This window comes from Protopterus annectens, chromosome 2.part2, assembly GCF_019279795.1.
Source record: "Protopterus annectens isolate FY-2018-M chromosome 2.part2, PAN1.0, whole genome shotgun sequence".
Lineage (NCBI taxonomy): Eukaryota > Metazoa > Chordata > Ceratodontiformes > Protopteridae > Protopterus > Protopterus annectens.
The window spans coordinates 245,498,980-245,507,552 of NC_056730.1; positions in this window are offsets into that span (position 1 = coordinate 245,498,980).

Genomic DNA, 8,573 nt, shown 5'->3' on the forward strand with positions numbered 1-8,573 from the left:
CAGTGTCTACATTCACTGATGCCATTGTTCCCAGACTGGCCTGTTCAATGTCTCCACCCCCTGACTGTTCCATATATGAGGCCTCTGGGGACTGTGTATGTGTGGGCATACCGACTGCGTGCAGTGACAATGGGGGCAGAAGAGAGATTTCAACCTCTGGGACAGATTCAGCCCCTGACAACCCCACCTGTGCCTCACCGTGGCCACCATCATCATCAGACTCTGAAGAAACACTAGCATCAGATAGTGTGGGGGAGACCCCAACCCTCCTGGTCACCAATTGAAAACCAAGACAAAAGTGGTACATTACTACCGGCACTATTATGTATGGAAAATACACAAAGAGTAATAATAATGAGGATTCACAACTGAATTACCACTCTCACATCCTCTCATCTCTACTTTCATGCACAACAGACTTCCTCACAACAACAAACACATTTGAGTCAAGGCCTTTATAACAAGCACATCAGGTAAATCATGTGACACTTGCCCAGTACAATGTACCTTTTAGGTATGCAATATGACACTATACCTGATAATACAGCACATAATACTCAGTACACCTATTTTAACAAATATATACAAATACATGTTTCAATGCCTAAGGTATGTACCATTGATCTTTCAGTATGTACAAGGCATGTCAGATTAATTGCCCCATGTACACTAGGAGGCCTATTTGCTCTAGACTATGACTACAAAAGTGTTTCTGTTCATTCAACTACACTCCTGTGATTACCCACGCTAGGAAACTTAGGCAAATGTTCTGGACTGGAACATACAAACATTCTACTGTGGTTATACACAACATTACCTGTACCTAGGGTATTATCCTGGCCTTCAATCTTAATAGGATATGTATGTCCCATAACAAGATAGTATCAAGTTTACCAGAACTAGGACCAAGGACAACTCCTGACAGACCCGTAAAAAGGTGTGAGTGAGGTAATTTCAGTACCACTGCATGCTGCAGCACAACAAGGTAATAACTGAGTATATCTCACATGTGCAATAGCTACTGTGTTACTTGATGTATTACTGACATTCAGAGTATGAGTATACAACTGAGCAAACCCCTCCCCCCACAGCACATAGACATGACACCCCCATAAAGGTATGTACAGCCTGACAGAATGACTGCTACAGTATTACAAGGGTGTTCACAGTTAGCATACCTGCATGCTCCTCTGCTCTGGACACTGTGGCACCCACATCCATGATACTATATGGTGTGATGGATGCCTGGGAGCTGTCATGTTTCCCTAGGTTTGCCAGGAATAACTCAGTGGCTGTGAGTTGTTCCATTGCAGGCCCTCCACTGGTGGTGGTACGATCCCTGGCTACATCATCTGCCCTTCGTCATGCAGTATTCACCATGTCTGTAGTGCAGTGTCAAACCTGTTCATATGTCACATCCTGGTGGCCAGTCTCATTCACATCCCAGTCAAGGTCTGCCTACAGTGCAGCCCACTGTTCCCTGTTATGCCTTCACCTGGATAGGAGGATGTGATGATGCCAACATAGTCCTTGAAGTATAAGTTCATTCTCTGCATCTGCCTTTTGCGATACATTAATCCTGAAACACACCAAAAGGGAAACACATAACAGGATCACATACTGGATGTCCACTATGTACAGATACAGCAAGAACAAAATGGCCAGCACTATCCACTGCTTGCTCACACATGTCATAACCCACTGTTTGTTAACATACTATGTGTGCGGATACTGCCAAGATCGTATCATTACTTGAGGCAGTTCCCTGTATGTTCTGAGAGATTCTGCTGTATGATCATACACATTCCACTCCGGTCCACTGTGGTGTGTCCCCTATGGACAGTCACCCAATAATATGTCATAAGACCAGTGCCAGACAAATAGCAGTGTGCTATTACGACCACTGTATTGGGATGTCCAACAATACCAGTGTGCCACAATGACAAAAAAAATGCAATAATAATATATTGTACGTTCCATGTATGTGTAAGATAGCAGGGTATGAATGACATGTCGTTACCACAGGTTTACTGCTTTACTCCCTATTCCCCATATGTCTATCCTCTGATCTGCATCCTGTTATACACAAAAAGTGGTTGCATACGTGGTGGAGTGCAGTACTCCACTGTTGAAATGTGCTGCTACTACTGTGTCTCAAAGGGGTGCTTTGTGTGAGGGAAGTCTCATGCAGAATGTTTACCCATAGCCAGTTACTTGCATTTTAAGATGCTTCTCATTAGCAGGTAATTGCCTCTAAACCAATCTCTGACTCTGATATGCTAACTGCAGCCAAAACAGCTGAGTTGATGTATCATTAGCCAGTGGCATGCAAGGGGAGGGGGCTGGCATAATGGTTAAGGTGTTCACCTTACAGACACAAGGTGCAGGGTTTAATTCTCACATGGGGTAATTGGCTAGGCATAAAAAAAAATGGCCCATAGGGGCAGCTAGCCTAGTACTAATCTATGAGCCTATGAACCACTGTGCAAAATATAAGGCCTTCATGTAGGTCTATAGCAGAAACCTTTACATAAAGCTGTGTGGCATCTATATTACATAATCAAACTTTTAAAAGTTCGAAAGTCATGTGGTTGACACCATATGATTGAACTTTTAAAAGTTTGAAAATGTAATAAAAAAAATAAACCAAAGAAAAAAACCTACCTGAACGGTTTAATCAGGGGCCAAGCCCCCATGCACCCCCCACACCCCCCGATCTTTAAATATACCAACTCTGAGATTGCACTACAGTGCAGAAAAGGAAAATCTTCGCATTCCACACTGTACAGAGATCTCCATTGAAACATTTGAACTTTTAAATGTTCGATCATATGGTGTCCACCATATGATGTTCAAACTTTTAAGAGTTCGACAACGTGATATAGACCTGCTGTGTGCACCACAGGCTGCAGCTGCTGCTGCAGGTAATAGACATAGGCAGTGAGTGTGAACACTTTGGAGGACAACAAGCTGTAGGTGTATGTGTGTCAGCTGTGTCAGCCTTGTTGTAGAGGCAGAGCCAGGGTGAGAGTACCCCTGACACACCAATTACGGCATGTGTTTAAGGTACGTATGTTAGGCAAATGTGTCAATAACAGAGTACTAGGCGAGGTATACTAATGCTATACAGATATGTGATGTGTGTCCCTACCTGCAGGCCTGTAATTTCCAGCAGTAAAAAGCAGTTATTTAATGTTCAATGCTTTGTGTGAATAATGAGTGCATGAGTCATTCATCAATTGCTGTCTTCACAATAATGTAATTGAAATGCAACACAACACTGGACCCAGGACTGTGTGTGGCAAAATGCACTGTATGAAAGGCATTTAACAGACTAAGCTACTGAGCCACTGCTACAGTGGATGTATTTACAAGATTTACATGCACACATGCAGGCTGTGACATACATTTACTACATCCATCATTTTATATGGATGTATTTCTGTACCAGAGTCTCAGGTGAATATGTATTTTGCTATGAATGCCTTAGCAGGTGACTTTCTATATGTTTGCTGAGAAAATGGCACATTTACCTGCTATTGCAGGCTGCAGTTACATCCATTATCATGTCTTTCACTTTGTAGTGGTGTACTATTGCACCAGAGTCATTATAGCTCTATTTAGTTGAGCTTAGTGAAGCTGTGTGATGCGGTGCATCTCACAGCTCCACACTAAAAAAATAGGGAGGTAGGAAACTGGTGGAATGGGGTCATGCAGAGGGGAAAAACATAGTGAAAGACATGGACTGATGTGCAGGAAGGGTGTAGGAAAAAAACATAGCTAACCATTTCATGTACAGCAATAAGCTAGTCCAGTGCAGGAGGTGGTCATTGCCATGGTGGACTATCCTGAGCACCAAGACAGGCAGATCTGCATGGGTGACAACACCCCTTTGCCACCGCTTCCAAAGGGGGGAAGGGCCCCATCTCCTAGGGCAGTACTACCCGATGTCACAGGTAGTGCAAGGGCAGCAGAGGGGACACCACTGCTCTGGGTCCCAGATGTGCTAGGAGCCAGTGCTATGGCCGGTTGAGGCAAGGAAGGGGAATCAGCCATAACCGGCCTACCTTGATATGCTATGGGATATGAGGCTTAGCAATACGTTATGGTTAGTAATAACCAAACCAATATTAGTATTAACAAAATCGAACATCATATTTATTTGGGTCTATATCAGAACATCGAAGTTTTAAAACTTCGAATGTTCTAATATCGACCCCTATTCAGCAAACGCTAAAAATAGTGAAGCTGCAGAACACCAAATTTTTTCCTAGGGAAAGAATTCGGTTGGCCGGTTCTGTTGCTTCGCTATTTTTAGCGCTGTGGTGGAAAGGTACAGATCGGGTTCAGGTAAGTGTGCGATTGTGTGGATGTTAGAGTTAGGGGCAAGTTAAGTGTGTTAGGGTTTGGGTGCGGATCAGGTGAGTGTGCGATAGTGACAGACTTTAGGGTTAGTGCGCGGATTAGGTGAGTGTGCAATAGTGACGGAACTTAGGGTTAGGGTATGGGTTAAGGTAAGTGGATAGATAGTAGTGTATGCACAGTTTAGTGTAGGGTTAGATGTAGGATTTTAAGTGTATGTGTGTGGATTGCTGTTTTTTTGGTGTGCTTGTGTTGTGTGTATGTTTTGGAATAGCGAATTCTTTCCATGGAAAAAAATTTGCTGTTCTGAATGTTCGATATTTTGTGGTTTAGATATTTTAGGTTCAATGTAATAGCGTTCGCTGTTTTCATCTTTTGGTAACATGATATAAATGCATTTATTCATCCAAATACATATTAACACATAACATGTGCAACACAACATTAAGTAACATAACAATTAGTATGGTAACAGCATGCCAGTAAAAAGTAAACCATAGGGCCAACAAAAAAGTTAGTTTATATGTTAATATTGCATCACATTTTGCAATACATTGTTAGTTTAACAAAATATGTTATTAAATCATAATATCAAAATATATTTAGTGTAACAAAATGTGTTAATATTAAATCATAATAATAAATAACTGTAATAAATAAATGAAGATAAGTGGTGGGAGGGAGAAAGATTCCATTACTGACATTGCAGATTATATCCCTCAGTACACTGCAATATATACTGTACAGATGTGTAGTGTCAGGTTCAAGTACAGTGACTACAATTCTCCTATAACTGATGTAGCACATACATACGTTTCAAGCTGTTAGCATGAGACAATATGGGCCAAGCAGTAGCAAATGCATGTACAACACTACACAGAACAGTTTCACATAATGTGGACTTACATAACTACCCAGGTGTTCTGTAAACAGAACTGGTAATACATTTCATTCCAGGTAATAATTTATCTGCTAACATTGTGACAGATGGATTAGGCAGTTTTAATTATTTTACAAGAAACTGTGACACTTGAGGGGCATGTTTGTGTACCGTAAGTAAACTAGACAGCTATCATGCCTTAGTTGGCAGGCATTGGAGTAGAACCCAATAGCTGTGATTGCAGAGGACATCTGTAAATAATATAATAGTTGACTGCAGAAACTTAGTACAGAAGTGTAAAGGATGCAGCCATACTAGGATTACACAGCTTTATTTATGACTCAGCAATGCTGATGAACACATTTTTGGTATTGATGTTAACATTCTCTGAAATCTAAACACACTGTCTGCTCACAATATGGGATACCTCACCATATATTTGTTGTGTTCCTGGTGAGAGAAAAAAATGTGAGCATTACATGACTGATACTGAAAATTTAGTGGTATATACTACTGGATTCAAACCCAGGACTGTGTGTGGCAAAATGTACTGCACACAAAGCATTTAACAGATTGAGCTACTGAGTCACTTCTGACTGCTGAGTGACTGATACTTGCCAGGAGATCACCTGGAACTATACTATGACTTGAGCAATACAAGTTACAGGACATTCCTCTGGCATTCTAGTACTATTACAGTGTTATAGTAGACTGCAATGACAGTAGAATACACATACATGGAATACAACCATACTGCATATATGAAAAAAGCTGTATTTTAGAATCAACAATGCTAGTGAACACAATTTATTGTTATTGATTTGAAATATCTATGAAGTCCACACACAATATCTGCTCATGAACTGGGCTACCTTATCCATATTCCTTTATTACCTGCTGTCTGAGGAAGTGAGAGAAGTATGTAACCAGTAATGGCCTTGAGACAGCATTGGACACTACTATGGGTTGAGGAATACAGTTTGCAGGCCATTAGATTTGTTGGCTACAACTATTACAGGGTCACACTTGACTGCAGCAACCTTAACATAGACAATCAATACATACAGCTCTACTTCAATGTTTTTTTTTTTTTCAAAACAGGTTTATTGTTTTAACATATAAGAGAAATATAACAATTTTATACAAGTAATTAAAAATAGGTATTATTATAATATTCAACAAAACAACTAAAGTATTTACAAAGACATCCACTACAATCAGATCAATTAATTAAACTAAAATACCACGCTATTGAAATTAAAATTTTTTTAACAAATTTTGTAAATTATCCCATACAATAAAATAAGATGTTTTTCTATTTGTTCTAGTCCTAATTGTGTTTATTTCCATATGGCACACTATATTCATAACATTTTTAAATTCATTGAAAGAAGGAGGTGTATCTGAAATCCAATTTCTAGTTATTATTTTCCTAGCCACTGCTAGAATAGACCATAACAAGGGAAGCTTAACCTTTTTAACACTTTGAGGTACAGGTGTGTTGAATAATATAAGAGATTTAGAAATAATGAAATTATCTGTAAAAAGAGCCTGCAAAAATTCATTAATTGACTTCCAGTATTCTTTCAATTTTATACAGTCATAAAACATATGAGCCCAGTCAGCATTAATTTCTACATTACATCTCCTACATAAATTATCTTTATTATTTATTTTATTCATCATCAAAGGTGTATAAAAAGATCTATGTAAAAATTTCCATGTATAAAGTCTCAAGACAATGGAAGACGTAGTTCTATAAGCAGATTCCAATATATATTGTTTATCTTGTTGATTTGGTGGGTCCCCATTAATAGAAGTGAAATAATTCCAGTATGAATCTACACTGTAAAAAGTTTCTTGTCTGATAACTTTATGTATGTATGAAAGTTTACCTTTATCAGAAACTTTATGTTGTAAATTTAATATCAGGTAATCAATCAGTGTTGGAATAGATTCTTTAACAGTTATAGACATTAAATCTATTTTATTAATGAGATGTTGTCTAAATGTCTGAACCTCTAACCAGCAAGTTTCTCTTAGATCAAATTCTTGTTTTAAGAAATCTAGATTTTTAACTTTATTATCAGATATCAACTGATACCAGTACTTTAGATCATTATCTATAGCTAAATGGGTTCCTTCAGAAGTAGATGACAAAAGCATACCCTGAGTATACATTATAGGAAATACAATAAAATTCCATTCCCTATACTTAGGGTGCATGAATATAAAGTTATGATAACTAATAATAATATTTAATGGGTAACAAACCATATGTTTAGGTGTAATAGGTGAAGTACAAAATTCCTTTAGTAACCATAACATGGAGTTATTTACAATCATATTTTTATGTGTTAAGGAAATTTTCATGAAGTGTATACTAATTAGCTCCCAATAATCTTTCCATTTTGTGACATATGACTGCTCTATTAATAAAGTAATAACTTTTACAATAGAAGAGATAGTATATAAATTAAAGTCTGGAAAAGAAATACCCCCTTGAGACCAGCTATTAGTATGTTTCTTTAATGCAATCCTAGGTCTATTAGGTGCCCATAAGAAATTTAACATTAGTGTGTTCAGTTTCTTGATAATTATTTTGTAGGTGGAAGTATTATTGATTGTATTAAGTATAAAATCTTGGGGAATATTATCATTTTAATAATTGTAAGTCTCTCCTCCATAGTAAAAACATATTATTCCAGGTATTAAAAAGATTTTGTATATTAAGAAAACAGGTATTATAATTATTATATATAATAGATTTAATATCTTTAGATAGTATTATACCTAAATAAGTTATCTGACCTGAATTGGGTACATATTTAGTAAAATCACTAATGAGAATATTTTTCGTGTATATATAGGTAGTATTTTAGTTTTTCTTCATTGAATATTAAACCAGAAATACTTTTAAAATTCATCATGTTATCAAATAGAGACTGTATAGAAGAATTAGATCCTGCTGATGTAATTAGAACATCATCTGCAAAAGTTGAATTTTGGATGTTGTATTTTCATCTATTTCAAAACCCTCTATGTCAGTACTGTTTCTGATCAAATTAGCCCAAGGCTCCATTACTAAAGTGAATAATAGTGGAGAAAGTGGACATCCTTGTTTTGTACCTTTAAGAATGGGTATTTTTGTGAAACATATGTTCCAACCTTAATATAAGCCAACGTTCCTTTGTATAAATGTTCAATTAGATTTACAAATGCATCCGAGAAGTTTGTGCACTTCATTAAGGTAAACAGATAGTCCCAACTTACTGAATCAAATGCTGAACTTATATCAAGACTAATAAGTGTTAAATCTTTCTTTTTCCTA